This window comes from Egretta garzetta, unplaced genomic scaffold (assembly GCF_000687185.1).
Source record: "Egretta garzetta isolate BGI_Z169 unplaced genomic scaffold, ASM68718v1 scaffold750, whole genome shotgun sequence".
Taxonomy (NCBI): domain Eukaryota; kingdom Metazoa; phylum Chordata; class Aves; order Pelecaniformes; family Ardeidae; genus Egretta; species Egretta garzetta.
In genome coordinates this window covers 33945-53481 of record NW_009258285.1, presented here as the reverse complement: position 1 = coordinate 53481, position 19537 = coordinate 33945, and the positions used below count along the sequence as shown (strand labels likewise).

The 19537-nt window shown below is 47.5% G+C and overlaps 1 long non-coding RNA gene across 1 annotated transcript; it reads right to left on the bottom strand.

Moving 5' to 3' along the window:
• Nucleotides 1-1883: 1883 nt before the first annotated feature.
• Nucleotides 1884-4150, bottom strand: LOC118452110. Its single transcript, XR_004841774.1, has 3 exons — nt 3933-4150; nt 3268-3350; nt 1884-2832 (listed from the first exon to the last, which is right to left on the bottom strand). It is a non-coding gene; the product is annotated as an uncharacterized LOC118452110 (long non-coding RNA).
• Nucleotides 4151-19537: the final 15387 nt, after the last annotated feature.

Sequence of the window (19537 nt, the reverse complement as noted above, 5' to 3'; positions counted from 1 at the left end):
TTAGTTGCTGGCTGGGGTTAAACCACGACAACAAGTCAACAATTTTGATTTAAAAAGCTACTTATCAAACAAATTTGATTCTCTGTTGCTAACTCTTGGGGTCCATCTATCCCATGCATTCAAGTTTAGTTGGTGTTGCCTGGGTTAACACCATTATCCGATGCACCGTCAAAGCCTCATTTGAAAGTGCAAGTGTTACGACATGCTCAGGCTTCCCCGAGCTACCTTGCCAGAGATAAGGCAATATAGGATGTTGGACAAATCTTAGAGCCAGATATGTTACGCTGCCAATTCATCAAGTGTTTATCCACATGTATTTTATTTTCACAGTTTGCAAGCAGTGACCTGTAGGCAGGAAAGGTTCTCACAGGATTAGGACAGCCTGTCAAAACAGGCAAATTGAGAAGATTAGGATGACAGATCACTTGAAAAGTACAGTTCTGGCTTCAGGATGCCTTAGGTGTCGAAAACTGACACCTCGGAGTACTGGTCCTGGGTTGACCTCTAAAAAAATCTTATCCTAGTGCTTATTTGAGCACTAGGATAAATTTATAAATATGGGTGAGATAATCAGCCAGTATCACCCAAGGTTTCTGTATTGCTACAAACATCCCCGTCCCAGGAAAGCCCTAGCCTTGTCCAAAAACCACTCAGCTTGTCCTGCACACAGCAGAAACCACCGTCCCTCTTTCTTCCACGCTCATCTCAACTGCCACCCTTCCTTCCTACCATTCCAAATCCTCTGCGACAATACCAGCGCTTGGAGTCCTCGAAGCTCTTTCAGCGTGCCCTCAGGCATCCTCCCAAGCAGCAGCACATGCCAGGAACCACCAGAGCGAACGGGAGGTGGACTGGCTGCACGGCCAAACAGAGACGTGACTGCTAGACCCTAGCTGGGCTCCCCATGCTCTCTGCCTTATTTCAGTGCACCTGTAGGGAAGTCATTTGTCGCTTCTAAAACTACGTTAGTTCTGGAAATCAGAGATTTTAGAAAGTTCGGTGTATCTAAGGATTTGAATTAAAAACACCAAACAACGAACACTACAGCCAAAACTGACAGCGTTCGAACTATGTCCACAAACCACAGAATCTTTACTACCAAAGAAATTTGCAATTCTGTTTCTCAAAAGCAAATTGCATTGAGAAACAATTCAAAAAACTCAAATGCCTGGTTGCACATGCTAACGGGAGAGCCCACGTCCCCCCTGCACACTCCCTATACACCATCTTACCAAACGATGTGCCTTGCAGGTGCCTGCTGTCTCAAGGCAACCAAGTACAGGTTGTACAATTGTACAATTGCTGTAATCTGCTGTCAAAGGCTTTGCCATGGTTTCCTGCCAAGGCCTCCACAGAAGAGGACTCAAAATGTGATGAGCTCAACATGCTCACCTGACAGCTTCTGTAACGTCTCTAAAGAGATTTTTCCTCTAATAAATGCTGATTTGTGTAAGCCCATCTTGTCACAGGCTGTGATAGAGCAGAAGCCCAGTCCAGCCACAAACATGTTACTGGCACCAACTGGAAGTGAATTGCTTAAGAACTGACAACCTTTTAGTTCTTAACCTAAATGAAGCTTTATTACATCAATCTAACATTTCAGAGGACAGGCCACTCCTCAGCATCCAAGCATGGCCAAGTCAGTAAGGTAGAGAGCTGAACCAGAGAAATTGAGCTTCACAGCTGACTGCTCCCACAAACGCCTTTTGGGATTTAAGTTGCTGAGGACTTTGTGCTGTCCTGGTGTTCAGCAGCAGCTCTTTCAGAGAGGAAAACAACCTACTATCACCTCAGGCTAAATCCCCAAACCAAGTCTAAAAGGAGGACCTGAGGCTGAGGAGGACTATATGGCACAATGGCATTTCTCTTTGGGGTTGTTTGGGTTTTTTTTGACTGTTCAGTCCAAAATCTGGCCTGGCCAGCCAGAGACTGGCTCTTTTACACCACATCTGAGTTCCTGCCTAAGGCTCTCCCCCAAGAAGAGCACTCTGAATTGCTAAAAAGGTTCACCATCCAAGTGCCTGGGTGTTGGCTAGACTTTCGCTTTGCCATCAGGAGACCACCAGTACAGACATCTGCATGTCTATGCTTGGGAATGCACAAGGGGCTGCCACAAGGCAGACAGGCCTTTGATGGATTAACAGTATTTAACACAACACTGAAGCTGTCCTAAGGCTGGTAAACCTTTCATCTTAATGTGGTACTGCCCCAAAGCAAAGCGCATCTCAGGAACAAAGCCCCACTTCTGTCACCTCCCCAAGAGCTAAAATGGGTGTATTTGGCTCCCTTACTTTTAGATAAACTGACTTCCCAAAACCCAGACCACCTCTGTGTTGTCCACCACTTGAGTGGAAGGTCTTGCTATCGACAGCAGAATTTCTGCACTCGGGCCTTGAGTATTTCTGCCACAGCAGATGGATTGCTGCATTAAACTGGCAAAGTGTAGTGAAAAACAAAATGAAGCCAACTTCAGGATGGCTACTCCATTCCAAAACAGATGAACTGGCACATCCAATCCTCTTTTCCCTCCCCCTTTTTCTTTGTTCTTGGAAAACAGGAATATAAATACTTTGTACTTCAGGGAACAGTTGCCCTTATATCTCCCTAAATACACTGGTCCATCTCTGGGAAATACTATGAGCACAGACTCAAGAATTAAGCTACGGTAGCAGCAGCTCGGGGGTTGTCACCCGAGTTGCTCTGTTTTCCTAACGCAGATCAGCATCACCTGAGTTTGTGCCCTCCTTTGCCCACACACCAAAGACTCAGCCTGCTCCTTGGGGGGGAACAGGAAGAGCTCCAAGGCAGAACCACACACTGCTCCAGATGACACTAAAGGAAACAGCACGAGCCATAAAATTTTCAAAATAAGGATTTGTAAGTGAGGCTGCTTTCTCACTCCCCAGATAGCTTTACCTTTTGGTTTAGGCATTTCCATTAAACTGACTACTTTTTTTTTTTTTTAAAGATGAAACAAAAAATAGTTCCGTTTACTTCAGTACCTGGAGTCTGAACTACCTGATCAGGTCTAGTTTATCTTCTATAAAAGCTGCAGACCTGGGACTTAAGCACGACCCATACCTAGCTTCCTTGGTGACAAGTACCAGTGACTGGAGAGCTTGCTTGTAAATGGGACCTAGGCTCCAATTCTGAGGGTATTTAACATTTCCGTCCCCAAAATACTTATGAGATAGGGGTTAACAGTAAACTAAGTTCAGCTGGAACCAAAGTATGAATGTGTTTTAGTGGTATGGGTACTTAACTCACCTGATTTCTTTAAGTCCTTCTTTCTGGATAACTTGAAGGATCTCTTTATGGCTCATAGGTGTATTAGGATATTTCTCCAGGACCTGGCAAGCAAAAGCAGAGATTGAGAGGAAGTTACTTGTTTGCATTTTCACTTTAATGTTCAACAGCACAGAAAACTACATTTAATGGTTTTGACATCTCCAAGGATACAACCGATGAAGAACTACTGGCCTTCTCGCATCGCATTACGGCCCCGGCCATCTGAAGAATATAAGGAGCAAAGAGATGGCAGAAGACTGGCTAAAGGACTTATTTTAGTGCAATTCCCAAATTTTATCTCAAATGCACTGCCTGTAGATAACACTTTTTGGAGAATTAAGTGCTCCATGGTAACAGGGTGGCTTCACAACCATCAGCTGCACTTGGGAACGCTTCAGGAACTCTCGAGGTCCCTCAGATATAAAATTTCCACACTCCAAATCCTCAGTGTTTGCAAAGCTGAAACAACTACAGATCAGTTTGGTGAGTACTACAGAAGTTTAAGGAAGTCTGGGGTTTAACACTGTCTTTGCACACAGCTCAGGCTTAAGGTTCGTAAATCCGGTCCACGAAAACTCTTCCTACGTTCAGCTGTCAAATGCACCCCCACCCCTGTGCACGCTCCGTCGCCCAAGGCCGCTCACCTCCCTTTGGAGAGGGCTAAACCACAAGAGTATAATTCACAATAGCAGACAGAGATGCTGGAGGAAGATGCCAGTTACTCCACGTCATTTGGATATTTTAAGCAATATTTGTGCTGGGGGGGATGGGCAGGAAATGCTTCGTTTCCTTCTTAATCATCGGCTCTTGAGGCATGCCCAGCACGTCAACCCTTGAGGTCTGTCTTTAAGCAGAAAATAAACCATCTGTATGTTAAGTATAAAAACCCACAAGTGACTCTGCAGACGGAAATGACCAGTTCTAGTTTCTCTGATCCCCAGCTGTGCAGAATACATGGCTTCTCCTAATCCCCCACACCCTGTTCCCCCATTCAAGCTCTCCTGATGGCTGGAGATTCAGCTCTTGGGAAGGGACTTTGAAAGGAGCTTGCTGAGCTCAGTATCTCGCCGCTTAGAGAAACAAAGACCTCCATTTAGCCCCATCCTCAGCTTTGGAAGCCCTAGCTGATGTCCTCATCAGGCTCCAGTCTCTTGTTAAGTTATGCTAAAGCCTGACTTCCACAGCATCTTAGGCCATTTCCAGACCTGGCAGGTGAGTTTTGCCCAGCCTACTCTGAGCACAGCCCTTCAGCCTCAGGGACTTCTTGAATAGCAGAGTAGCACAGGTATTTTAAAAAGTGAGTTTAAAACAGATTTTAAGGGGGTTTTTCTTACGCTCACTCTGGCATCAGCCTCGGCCTCATTCCATTTCATTTCTAGCTGTATTATAGCTCAGGATGCCCACAGCAAGAGTACACAAAATTAAGGTGGTTGAAGAGCGATTTAAGTCAGGCCACTGCAGTTTACAGATTTGTATCAGCCCCCGATTCATGTTTTCTCAGCATCGCCAAAGAGCCGGTATACTTTTCTATCAGCAACTTGGAATAAAATCTGAAAGCTTGTTGCTGAAAGCCCATGGAGGGCAAGAAGAGTTAAGGTTATCTCAGTTTCCATCTGTAGCGTCAACTTTTTCATTGCAGATAGCAAAACAAATTAGGAGAAAAAAAATATAGTAGCGCTAGGATTCCATTAACATGGAACTTCAGGGCATTTGCCATTTCTTACACACAAAAATGTAAGTGTACGTTTTTCTTCTTGGGCACTGCATTTTCTTCTTGACTTTCACTTATGTGGACATGCTCTTGACAAGTCCCATCCCGCTCACACCTAGAGCGGCAACAACACATCTCATTAATTTTTCACTAGGCACAACCGCAATGCAAGCTAATACTACATTCGACCAAAGAACCTCATCATTGAGAGCAGCAAGGAAGAAAAGCTTTTCTAATTACATCCTTGCGTGCCCACAGGATGCTTCTATGTACTTCTCCCAGGCAACCGGTCCTCACATCTTCCTTCCATAAGGCTTTTTCCTGTAGTTGAGCTCAGCAAGATGATCAGCCTGGCCTCCTGCCACACCTGCTTGGCCTCCTAGAAATCGTGACAGACCGCTCCTATGCTCCGAGAAGGTTGCTCTTGAAGATCAGCCAGCTCTCTTGGGTTTCTCTGCTCCACAGGAGAGATTCCTGTAGGATCCCACGTATCAGTTCTCTGAACAAGCCAAAGACAGGCATTTTTATCCTTCTACTCACTTTCCTCATTTCCCATAAGACTTTGAACTCTCATTTCACAGAGCACCACTGTTCATATTCCCAGTCACCTCTCTTCACTCTGCTAGATCTCCTCTGGCCAGTTTGTCCAGCAGCTGGCTCAAAAAGTTGTCTTCAAGCAATTCCATTTCCTCATGGCCTGCCACTGGTCACCAGAGAGAGATCAGCAGCTCCCCCTCCACTGTCCATCTTGAAGAAGTTGTAGATTGCGATGAGGTCACCCCTCAACAATGAGGTCACCCCTCAGCCTTCTCCAAGCTGAATAAACCAAGTGACCTCAGCTGTTCCTCCTAAGTCTTGCCCTCAAGACCTTTCACCATCTTGGTTGCTCTCCTCTGGACACACTCTAAAAGTCTGATATACTTCTTATTATCAAGACACCCAAACCACTCCCCTGCTAAAGCTCCTCTCCTCTGGACACACTCTAAAAGTTTGATATACTTCTTATTATCAAGACACCCAAACCTGCACACAGCACTTGAGGTGGGGCCGCACCGATGCGGTGCAGAGTGGGACGATCACCTCCCTTGACTGGCTAGCTATGCTGTGCTTGATGCACCCCAGGACACAGCTGGCCCCTTTGGCTGCCAGGGCACCCCATTGACTCATATTCCACTTGCCATCAACCCAAACCCCCAGACCTTTTTCTGCAGGGCTGCTCTCCAGCCGCTCATCCCCCAGTTTGTATATATAACTGGGATTACCCCAACCCAGCTGGAGAATGCTCAAGCTACCATCATCTTCAATCCTGGCCTGCAGGAGGAGCACCAGACATTCCCTGCAGTCTTCTCTGGGACAAGGCCTCTCACAAACTCTTGGTGGGGTGTTCAGCCACTACAGAGACTGACATCCTATCGTGGTGTCACCACCACTGGTGTGCCAACTGAAGCACTGAAGTAGTCTGCTATGTGAGTAAGAAGACACTTTTGCTAGCTCAGTTTGATGGTGTTGAAGGTCCTGCTGTAGAGGTGCACTTTCTTCTCCAAGATTACACCAGAGAACACGACAGATCACAAAGAAGACAGATTAGAAATAAAACTTTGATTAGAGGAGCCCGAGAAGGAAGGAGAGCCAGTCTTTTTCTTCTTGCCTACAGTTACCCATCTTCAAGAATAGGCATGAGTAACACCGGGCAGTAACAGATACAGCACTGAATGCCAGAAAAGCGATGCAATGGGTGACACAGCTGTGAGCATCCCTCAAGCAAGCTAACAGGACTGGAGCTGCTTGCTTTCCCTCCCCAGCTTGAACATGCCACTCCTGAACAGAAAGCCTAGAAGAGCAAAGAACACATCAATAGAATTGTCAAAAGGCAACGTGTTGTTGGTCTTGCAAAGGAAGTTTATAGCTCTGCATGGTTAACGACAGAATAGCATCATGCACCCAACAGCTTTTATTGATTTAATTCATCTGACATTCTGCTCAGAGATGCCTTATAAATTCTGATCTATCAGTATCCTTGAAAGACAGTTTTACCGGCCAGATCACTGTGCAAACTCAGATTTGTTTTCCATTGGGCTGGAAGTACAAGAATATTCATCTGAGGACACGACTCAGGTGGCTTCTAAGTATAGAATTGCAGCATTTTGCTGGAGCCACTAATGTAGTGCCCCAAGCCTGGGTACTGCACAGCCAGATCGATACCAAATGGCCTATTCTCAAATGCACAAGAAAAGTGTTTGTAACTCCAGGTTAAGCATTAACACTGACCTCAAAATAATGCAAGTCTGTATCTCAAAGCCCTCAGGAACACGCATAGCCAGAAGGGCTGCCTGTCTGCTGGGAGCCAAGAGGGAGCTCCCAACATCTAGACCCCTTCATGGACTCTTGATGGTCAACAGACAGATGAATACGTTACTTTGCCCCCTCCCCACCCCACCATGCACCAATAAAGACAAACTGCATGAAAATGATGCTGCTAACAACATCACTTGAGAATTTTAAGGTGTTGCTTTGCTTGCCAAAAGCAAACAAACAAAACTCTGGCCATCTCTACTGAGGAAAGACCTTTAAATAGTCTTCACCAACACAATTACCTGCCATCAGATTAGCTGCTCTTCAGCAATAAGTAGTAAAAAAACCCAAAACCTCACACCTTAGGACAAGAGGAAATGGCCTCAAGTTGTGCCAGGTGAGGTTGGCCATGGGGAACAATTCCTTCCCCTTGGGGCTGTCAGGGGCTGGAAGGGGCTGCCCAGGGAAGGGAAGGGCTTCTCCAACCCAAATGATTCTATGATTCAAAACACTGGCATTGGTACTGTGTCCAAGACAGTTTTCCATTAATGACCAGATGACAGCACAGAGTGCACCCTCAACAAGTTCACAAACAATACAAAACCAGGAGGAATGGCTGAGGCACATGATGGCTCTGCAGCCATTCAGAGGGACCTCAACAGGCTGGAGAAAGAGGCAGACAGAACCTCATCTCAAGTCTGCAGGGAAATGCCAAGTCCTGCACCTGGGGAGGAACAACCCCTTGTTGACCAGGAGCCAGCTGTGTACCCTTGAGGCAAAAAAGGCCACCAGCACCCTGGGCTGTGTGAGGCAGAATGCCAGCAGCGGGCTGCTGGAGGTGATCCTTCCCCTCAGCACAGCATCTGAGGTGCTGTGCCCAGTCCAGGGCTCCCCAGTTCAAGACAGATGCAGACCAGCTGGAAGTTGTCCAGCAAATGGCAATGAAAATCATTTTAAGGGACTGGAGCGTCTTTTATACAAGAGGGCTGAGAGACCTGGGATTGTTTAGCCTGGAGAAGACAAGGCCCAGGAGGGTCTTATCAATGTGTATAAGCACCCGACACGAGGTTGTAAAGAAAACCAAGCCAGACTCTTCAGTGGTATCCACTGAGAGGGCATGAGGTAATGGGCACCAGAGGAGTGTGGTGGGGCTTGGGGTTTTTTAATTATTATTCTGGCAGTGGTAAAACACTGGAAAGGGTTGCCTAGGGTAGCAGTGGAGCCTCCACCCTTGGATGGACAATGTCCTAGGAACCTCACTTTCAGCAGAGTGGTTGGACTAGGCCATCTCTAGAGGTCCCTTTCAACCTCAATTATTCTGTGATTCTATGATACAGACCTTCTTCAAGCAATCAGAAGAAGCCAATTTAGTCACTAAAGGACCGAGGTTAAGCATCGCCACGTAATTTTATGTTCCCTGTGCTTTCCAGCTGAGCAGATTAAACCCGCAGGAGGCATTTCCCAAGCCAAGCTGTGAACCACTTCCCACCGGCCATCGTGAGTGCTAAACTGTGCGTGGCAAGGAGCGGGGAACTCACAGGGGATGAAGTTAATACAAAGTCAACGCTCCTCTTCTCCAGGCTGAACAACCCCAACTCTCTCAGCCTGTCATAATTGTCCTCAGATTTACTATTCCTATCCTGTAAGAGAGGCGTTGAAAACCCTTCATCATCTGCAAGTTCAAGACAACATCTAACAGGGAAAAATAAAACCCCGCCGTTCTTGCAAAAGCATGAACAGGAATTGGTCATTGTCTAACAGCTCCTGGATCACTGAAAACATTTTATCCAGTGAATACCAAGCAGTTAGGTATGGTTTAAGTAGAACAAAATCATAAGAAGGGTCCAAGATTTGGGAAACAGGCACGATACTTAAACTCAGTCTGTACAAGCTCATCTGGAACAACAAGTTTTCTGGCTGAGCAGCCTGGGCTGCTTCTAACAGCAGAAAGTTTGCACAAGAATTTAGAGGCTTGTTTACAGTGGTCAGATGCTTCCCAGAACCCTCAAAGGAGACATCTCCTGTGCAACCAGATCCCCAACCAGATCTAAGGACAAACCAGAAGTGAGGAGGTTGGACAACCCACCCCTGAGTCACCAGTCCCATCCATTCCGAAGGCACGCAGCCCCCCATCAAATCACTCTAAGCAGCATGCCAAGCTCTGCCCGTATCCCAAAGAGGGGTAACAAACATTTAAATCCGCACAAGCCACACCACGGTAGCAAAGCACAACTGGCACGCTGTCACCCATAACTGCCTTTAGGGAAGGGGCACAGACGCCAGCAACAGCCCAGGGACCCTGAGCGTTGGCTCCATGACCATTTTGGCTCACTGGTTTTGCTAACTTTAGGTAACCCTGCAGTGCAGGATCAAAGTTTCTTGTGTTGGGCAACCACCACCACGGGTGGAACTGATCAACTGACAAGCTTCGGCTCCACAGGACCACAATGAATTTGACTATCCTGATAACAGTCATCATCTCACACTCTTCAAGAAACTTGTTTCATACTAACTCTCAGCCTACTTAGATAAGCAAAGCAGTTCACCTCTTCAGATGCAGTAATAACTCCGTGCTGCTTTACAAGCTGATCCAGAAGAACCGGATACAAGGATTAAAGAGGCTCTTAAAAAATAGATACACCTCAAGTACCTTCTCCTCTCTCTTCTGCCCTTTTAATCCCATATCAGATCTTTCACTCGAGTCCCTTTTCAGTCACTGTGTGTAAAAGAACTACTACTACGATTACTAGCTGCCACAGAACTGAATTTGAGAGGCATTTTAAAATTAAGAGTCAGGATTTAGAAGCTACCGTCATACTACGCTCAGCATTAGCCAAGACGAATCCAAAGAACAAGCCAGCAAGTGCCAACATCGGGTACTGAAAAAGCCTCGTTACTTGAACCTAGCTATTAGTGTGAAGTGTCAGTGACCAGTGTAGGTGAAGCTGTAGACTTGGGGTGGTGTCGCTGATGCTCAAATTGTGCTGCCTTAGGTGTTGAAATAGTCTCGGTGGTTCATTGTTCACAAAAACCATCAACAGAGTTATCGGTTTTACAGTACGCATTGGTTTGCGCCCTGAAGCCATCCTGGTTTCTGCAAAGGTTTCCAAGAGAACAGGACCATCAGAAGAACAGCTGTTTCCTAATTTCACAGCTTGGAAGAAAGGCAGCTTGCTTACTCTTACAGTATTTATGATGTGAAAAAAAAAATTTATTCACACCACCTGCAATTAAATGTAAAAGCATTACATTTCAGAGGCAAGGTAGGCAGCCATACCAAGCGGACCCAGAAAAGCAAGAGTCCCTTAGGAACGCCCCAGCCTACCACACTAGAACAAACTCTCCAACACAACACATTAAAAACCTCTGCTCTTCAAAGCAGCTCAGTTTTTCCACATTTCCCAGATATCCCAGATTTACAAGCGTTGGGAAGGTTGTGTCACACCTCAAATCCACAGCAGGATAAACACAACTGCATTTTACCCAGGCTGCTTATGGAACACAAAGTAAGCTTGCAATTGGTATCCTGGGGTGTATTAAGAGGAGTGTGGCCAGCAGGTCGAGGGAGGTTCTCCTCCCCCTCTACTCTGCCCTGGTGAGACCCCACCTGGAGTACTGTGTCCAGCTCTGGGCTCCCCAGTTCAAGAAAGATGAGGAACTCCTGGAGAGAGTCCAGAGGAGGGCAACTAGGATGATGGGGGGACTGGAGCATCTCCCCTACGAGGAAAGGCTGAGGGAGCTGGGCTTGTTCAGCCTGAAGAAGAGAAGACTGAGAGGGGATCTCATCAACACCTACAAATATCTTAAGGGCGGAAGTCACGAGGATGGAAGCAGTCTGTTTGCAGTGGTGTCCAGCGACAGGACAAGGGGCAATGGGTGCAAACTGAGACATAAGAGGTTTCAGTTGAATATGAGGAAAAACTTCTTTACTCTAAGGGTGACAGAGCCCTGGCCCAGGCTGCCCAGGGAGGTTGTGGAGTCTCCTTCTCTGGAGATATTCAAAGCCCGCCTGGATGAAGTCCTGTGTAGATTGCTCTAGGAGAGCCTGCTCTAGCAGGGGGGTTGGACTGGGTGAGCTCCCGAGGTCCCTTCCAACCCTTGCGATTCTGTGATTCTGTGAATTGCATCCCAACCGTTGAAGCAGGTATCTGACACATTTCTTTAGGGGAGGCTGGGCTCAATGACCTTAAAAGGTCTTTTCCAAGCAAATGATTCTACGAAATTATTCTATTTAGCTAAGGGGAGAGAACCGAGGGGCAGTTGAGGTGTACCAGAGACCAAACACAAGCAGTAGAACAGTAAGAGTTAGGGCTCTTGGTGGGTGAAGTCCTTGTCCCTTTAAAATGGAGGGGCAATATCTGGAACACGTGATAAAAACAGGGAAACACCCCAGTGGAAGACGTTTCAAGGCAAGAGATACTATAAAAGGAAAGCAAGTCTGACAACAGAAACTACTTCAAGGCTCCCATCTCTCATTATGTGGTTTTGCTGAACTCAAGCTCAAAGTCCATCTTTTGCTTCCAGGTGGAGCCACTGCAACAGGATCCAGAGGAGCCCTCAGCTCTGGCTGTGCTGCCTACCAGTTTTTTTTCAGTTGAACGTGAGGAAGAACTTGTTGACTGTGAGGGTGCCCGAGCCCTGGCCCAGGCTGCCCAGGGGGGCTGTGGAGTCTCCTTCTCTGGAGATCTTCAACCCCCGCCTGGACGCTGTCCTGTGCCCCCTGCTCTGGGTGAGCCTGCTTGGGCAGGGGGGTGGCACTGGGTGAGCTCCAGGGGGCCCTGCCAGCCCCGGCCATGCTGGGATTCTACCAGCACTCCTGACCTCAGGAATTAAATGCAAAGACTGGAGGATTCCCAACACAGAAAGCTGCATTTCCAGCATCTCTCTGTACGACAAGGATTTGCCCATAAGCAAGTGTCCTCTTAAAGGAAAATATTTCTACTACAAATCTCAACTTGCCGCTCCAGTCAGCAGTGAGGACATCCAGGTCCCAACCAGCAGGACAGAGGAGGAGGAAGGACGGGGGTGAGGAAGAGGATGGGGTTGGCAGTGCAGGCGAAGGGGGGGGCGTGCCAGCACACATCTTCTCGCACATGGCCCAGCCACCTCAGTTGCTGGACCTCAGAGAGGACCTGTGGCAACCAGCAGCGATGCCTTCGGTAAGGCTGGTACCCCCAGCGCCACGGCATGGAGCTACACAACAGAAGCCATTGAAATCAAAGAGCTTACAAAATAAAAATTTAGAAGAATCAGTGTGTCAGTGCATCAGCGTTAACTGCAAGCAGGAGGGGTTTAAAAGTTAAAACCAAACCAAGCAACCCCTAAACGTGATTATCCAGGGTTGGCTGCTTTGGGAGTAGTTTGGCATGTGTTTTCCAGCATAGCTAACCCCAAACCCAAAACAATCTCATCTCTACATCAAAGCTTTCACCTCATTTTTAGAAATCTTTTTCAAATGAAATCAACAACCCCTCCCGCTCGGAGCCCCATGTAAGGGCAGTCTGTTCTCAGCGGGAACTCCCCGAAGCTACAGCAGTTCCCCCGTGCTGCACCGGCCCAGCCGCAAGGCAACACCCACCGGTAAGCGAGAGACACAGCCCCAGCAGGAGGGACGACTGCCCACACAATTACATTTTTACTACCGGCCATTGGTACAGCCAAGGTTTTGTTCTGCAAACACACCAAACCCTGACCCGCACGCCCCGGACACAGACGCACCAGCGTCACCGATGCTGTTTAACTGAACACAGTAAGGAGAAATCCAAGTGTTTTGGGCCACTATACCTGCAAAAAGCAGGACATTATCTCGTCTGAACTGCACCCCAAGCCTCTCTAGTGAGTAGAATTCTTTGGTTTACCGGAATTAAAACCGTTACTGTATTCTTCTACAACACCAGACAGACCAGATAATCTCCCCATTTGGGATTTTATGCCTTCCTTCAGTCGTTTGACAGAAGAGGAGGAGGGAAACCACAGGGAGATCAACCTTAAAGCACAAGAGCAAGGCAAAGGGCTGGAATGGCCTTGATCACCTGACAATTAACAGAGAACAGCTTAGGAAGAAAGCAATGAGAACCTCAACTCTTAGACCTTTGTGTTTAAGCCTACAGTTGTCAAATCCAGTCAGAGCAGGGTGTTGGTTTGGAGATTCAGTTAGAAGCTGAAGACCCAGTCTGCAGAGCCTGAGGAGGGATCTCCACATTTACTATTTCATCTAGATTCCTTCTAAAAAGACGCAGACTAGATTTACGGTTCCTGACATTCATCATTCTCCTATAGCTTCTTACTAGGAAAAGTAAAATTACTCTTCCTTTGGAGCTTTAAGACACTGCAGTGAACCCCCTTGTCCTAACAGAAGACGGGAATTCACTAAGCCCACCACTGCTCTTCCCCCTCCCAGTCCCACCCACTCTCAGCTCCAACTGCTCCACGTGAACAAAGCTCTGGTTAGCGGGGATTTCCACCCAGAAACCTGGACCACCATGTAGCTACTAACACTCTGCTCTCCCGACACTTCAATACACCACATAACAATCCAAATAGGGCCAAGTTGTTGGGAATCAGACACTTCTTTCCAGTGAGATACTGGAATGCATCACTTCATAGAATCACAGAATGTTTTGGGTTGGAAGGGACCCCCAGAGCCCACCCAGCCCAACCCCCCTGCAGGAGCAGGGACACCTTGAACCACATCAGGTTGCTCACAGCCCCGGCCAACCTGGCCTGGAATGTTTCCAGGGATGGGGCCTCCACCCCCTCTCTGGGCAACCTGTTCCAGTGTTTTACCACCCTCATTGTAAACAATTTCTTCCTTAGATCCAGCCTAAACCTCCCTTGCTTCAGTTTAAAACCATCACCCCTTGACCATATATCCCTGAGCACTACTGCTAATCGATGCTTCTCAAACCTTTATCCCCAGTATGACTATCAAAAGAAAGCCCACCACCAAACACAAACCTGCTTCCAAGATTAAGCATCCCTTTGCAGGCACTGCTTGTGGAATATCACATTTGCAGAAAGAAACCCCCTGTGACCTCACCGTTGGAAGCCTTACAAGTCAAACAGCCCAGGAACTCCCATTAGCAGCTGCCCGCACGCTCGGCTGAACCCTGCTCACCGAGGGCTGGTCCCAAGTGCAAGCCCCAGTGACTCAAAGCAAATCCATCCAGCATGGCCTTCCTTCTCCTGAAGCAACATTAGTGGGGAGGGAAGGCCAGAAGATACAACTTTAACTTTTAACAACTAAGAGAAATTGTTCTAACTGAATTTAAAAAAAACCTCAACTGTGGTAAGAGTCACCAGCTTTACCACCTGGGTGCTGGTCAGGAAGACTGTGTCCCTGCTTCATTGAACCTGGGTTTGACAAGCTGGCCAAACGTCCAGGTGAAGATTACAGTGCCTCCTAACACACGGAGCTTCCCCCCTTCCTTTGCTGGGCACACACAGCATTTTGGGGCTTACTTCATACCACAAATGCAGACGTAGACAGCGCAGTACTGTTTGGTTTTCATCCTACCAGTGTGCCTGATGGGCAGCAAAGGGCAGAAAATACAGTTCCTAGGTACACCCCACCCATACTCATGTCACTTCTTATCTGAACAAGGGAAAGCTCAACAAAATCAGAGAGTACCTGAGGGATATCCGTGTGGGAAGCCTTTCATCTCATGACACATTGGCCAATGGTTAGGCCTACGTGGTGCATCACTTGCAGCCCTACTCCCACGTCAATACCCTCATTATTAGCATGTCCAACAGTTCAGTGAAACTTTCTGAAAGAAGGTACCTGTTATCACCCAGCTCCACCTGCGCCGTCAGCTGCAGCACCACCGCTTCACTGCCAAGGCATGGGGAACTTGCCAGAGGTCAAGCGCCCCCGATGCCAACCGCCCATTCACTCCTCTCTAAAGCCACTGGATTGTAATTAGGCTAAACCTGATGCAGAAGCCATCTCCGATTCCCAATTACCTGCTACTTGCTTTCACATTGCGAGACCCTAAATTTTCACCGAGAATAAAACAGCAGTATCTGGGAATCTGACCATCTACTAGCAGGAACAGCAGAGCAAAAAAGCGATTCTGGCCATTCAATCTCATCTGTCAGCCAGTCTTCCCCTTGCCTTTTCACCTCCTCGCTGCCTCGCCTCACTATTTGTGGTCCAAAAGTTGGAAGAACAGGATTTCCTCGATTCAGCTCAGCTCAACAGTCTTCTGTATGAATAATTTCTACAGTTCTTGTTTTGGTCTGGTATTTTCCTGACAAAACAGAAACATCAAGTTTCAGAAGTACAAACATCATCCGTGTTAAGTTTTGTAGAAGCAGCACACGGCCATTTCCCCCAGCCCAAACCACCAAGTTATCCACCTGTCTCCATTACATCTTTAAATACCAAAATGAAAAAAAGCCAATAGAAAAACTCAAGAATGCTGTTAGAAAGTACAAGCTGGCAACAAGGCTTTGAACGCTTCCACTGCTGTGTCCTTTCCAGCAGATTACATCAGGAAGGAGCTCCTTCCAGTTTCAACTCCAGATCTTTCGGAAATTTAGCAATTGCTGAACAAAACCGAACATTTTGTGCCGATTACTAGGCAAAGGATGAACACTGTGACAGGGAACCCATTCCATTTATCACACAAAACGAATCAAACCCTTCATTTGTACGTACCAAGGTTCAAGGCTAGCTACTCGCGCCAGAGCACTCTGCGGGCACCACATTAGCATGCACCTCACTGAAACGCAGTTCCACCACAGGCCAGCAGCTCCTTAGAAGGCTCCCATGAATCATTCATGAATACAGGAGCTGAAACCCTTGCTAAGGGAATTAAAAAAAGGCATCCCCTCTGCCAGACCTGTCCAGCACAAAGCGACTCTTCCTGGGTGATACTGTGGAGTTTTCTTTCATAGCTCATCCTTCGCCAGAAGGAAGAATTGGCCACACTTCCAATTTAAGACAGCTCTAAGATCAGAGTAGTTCTGCCCGTGTAACTATGACTGTATCATGCCAGCATTCAACATTACACAGGATAAAAGCCTTATGGAAACTGGTGTTTGAAGTGACTGGGGTTTTTTGTTTGCTTAGTTGGGTTTATTGTAGGTTTTGTTCCCCCCCCGGCCCCCAGTCAATCTGTCCATCAAGGCTTAAGCAAGAGATTCCCCAAGACTGGGTATGAAAGAGCACCTTGATCCGTTAACTTTTTCAGCAAGCTTTGGTAAAAATGCCCTTTGGAATTCTTACTATTGATTATTCCCTTATATAAAGGGGGAATTAAAATTGGGCAACCTAATGCTGTAAATGTACTCATCACTTACACTTGGGCTTCTTCCTGGAAATAGAGTTTAAACTTCACAAAAGCCATGAATCCACAGCAACCTGAGGAGTTATTGGCTCAATCACCTGCATGCTCCGGAGGGCCAGGCAGCAATACCTGCTCATCAGGTTACATCTCGACCTCATATCCAACATGGACCTCTTCCCTCCTGGCCATTCCTTTCTAGGAGAATTCCAGCTGCAGAAGCCAGCAATAGCTGCAAACTGCCTTATACACTCCTTCAGCAAGAAATAATGTTTTTGCAATGCAAACGTTTTACAGAGAAGTGGGTCAGCTATAAAAAAAAAAAAAAAAAAGCAAAGCGTACGTGAAATTCCTTTTCAGACAGTCACTAGCGAGCAGAGTGCCGGGCAGAGGCAGCACGCAAGGCACCCTTTCACTCCGGCAGTCAGGAGAGGAGCGAAGAGGGGGACCAGAGGACTTGACCTAGATTGCGGTATCTTCCCTACTCATCCAATTAGCCAAAAGCTATTCAAGGTTTTAACCAGAAATGAGGTCAAGAAGGAATGGGCAATTCCACGTTATTAGAAACCAAGCGCCAGGAGATGCCAGTGCGCGTTACCATTGCACGCGGCGTTTGAGGCTGTGGTGTGTCACACCATTTTTAAATGTGTTTGAACAGTAGCGTGAAGAGGCGAGATCCCAGAGGCAAGCTTCACCTCCAGGAGCCGCTCAGGCAACTGCACAACTCTGAGCTCGAGGGGAACTTTGAGGAGGACATGGGGGGCACCAGGCTACACCGCCACGGCAGCTCCACCAAAGCTCACTGCTTTCTTTGGCCAAGACATGCAACTGGAGAGGCGAGGCAGAGCGGGGACACAGGTCTGAAGTTGTACACCACTACTGAGCAGAGACAGGAACCTGGCTCCAGAATTGCCCCTGTTTGTGAACGTTTTGTTTCGAGGACACACCCGAGGGGAAACTGAAGCGCTGCTTCAAATAAACCACTTCTGGATTTCTGAAAAGCTTGTCCTAGGAAAGACAAGGTGGCCATTCTGCAGACTGCCCCGTGCTCCCGCCAGACTTCCAAACTCCCACCCAGATGCTTGATAAGCTCAGCTTTAGGTGGAGAAAGAACAGTTTGAAAGAAGCTCGACGAGATTATGTCAACCTCAAGCACTGGCAGAAGTTTGGTGTCTAGAACGGGCAAAACCCAGAAGTGACCATCCCTAAAACCAGCTCCAAGCTGCTGGATTTAGCGCTTACGTCCCTGAATTTAGAAGAACTCAAAGTGGAATAACCCCTTTGAGGTGAGGGCTTGAGTGCAACATGCCTTCAGCAATACCACGTGTACGAGACGGGAGAGGGGCAGAAGTCTGCGGGTGGGGACGAACAGAGCAGTCTCAAATTAAAAAAAAGATAACCACAAACCCAACCCCCTCTGCATTATCTCTCAAGGTCTGAAAGGCCGAGGAGCTATACAGTAGGAATCTAAAAGCGCCATGAAAAGGTCACAATTAGCAAGAGACAATTATTAAGCGAGACTTGCCGAACTGCTCCTGGCTGTACATCTTGGCTCCCCCATACAGCACAAGAGTTCAGAATTCAGATGCAAAGCACTACAAAGCTGTCACCTTTGCACATGTATTCTTTTTTGTCAAGTATAAATGGTCTTAAGCTCCCAATAGGTATTTGTGGAAACAAAATTAATAATTTTAAGCCCTGTAGTCATGCCTACATTTAGGTAGTGAAAGGAGAGCATGGGACAGGCAGCGGGGTGGTGCAGGTCACCGGTTCCCAACAAGAAAATAAATGGCCATGCAATTGTAGAGCAAACACCGAAGAGGTCAGAGTCCCAGAACCTGTGCGTAGCAGCCCGACAAGGAAGTCTCGAAAATAAACAGTCCTCAGCCAGCCACCCTGCACGGGGCAAAGAGCTACACCGGAGCCTGCTCTTGCTTGAATAAGGTGGCACACCAGGCCTCCGAGGAGGAGTGTGCCGTACTTGTATGTGAAAGCATGGGCATGTTAAAACCAACACGGCCAGCTACTAAACTTAGACAAGTTATTTTACTTAACTTACTGCCAAGACACCATATTTGTCTCAAATGACTGAACGACCTATTAAAACGCCAGACTTCTTGCGAGCTGAAGTGTCCTCGCTGATGCTGAAAGATGGTCCTGCACCTCTGGCCCATCTCCCTTCCTCCAGGCTGCATAGCCACGGGTGCTGGCAAAGCGGTAAGCGAGATCAGGGACCTAAGCCGAGCTAAAAATAAGTTTACCTTTCAAAAAAAATAAATAAATTAAAAAAAGAACCACAACGCAACCCACACAGAATAGTTTTATGAGTCGGTTTGCCAGGCAGCTTCACACGCTCACGCGGCACTGGAAAAAAGAGGCCAGCGCAAGGGCAGAGCCGACACGCACCTCCCTGTCTGGCAGCCCCAGCAGCTCAAGCAGTTTGTAAACCAGCCTTTGACTTGCAAATATCACCCAGGACCTGCAAGAAGCGGGTAACTGCATCTCCAGTGGGTGCCAGCCTGGGGTCCTGCCCAAATTCATCCTCCTACTAAGGTAAGGAGAGCCCAGAAAGGAAAAGCAAGAAGCAAACATTCACGACAGGACGTGGTACAGACAGGATCATCCAGTTTCATGGTGTAGTTTCATGGATTTGTTAACCTTTACTTGGAATACTGGACTCCTCTTTAGGTTTTACCATTTGATGCAGCAAGGACTGAATGCGAGATCGCTCTTCGCACAGGTTCAGGGCTGTTTTTCAAAGGCAAGGAGCACCCTGCCAGCCAAAGCCTCTGCAGCTATTTTTACCCGGTGCTTTAGCCCTCGGGCGCTCGTGCTACGATGCATGGAGTCAACAAGTTCCTGTTAAGGGTGACCTGGAAAGATCAACTTGATTTGCACTCCTAGCTGCGGGAGGTGAGGTAGCAAGCCTTTTAGCACCAGCACCCACAAGCCATCC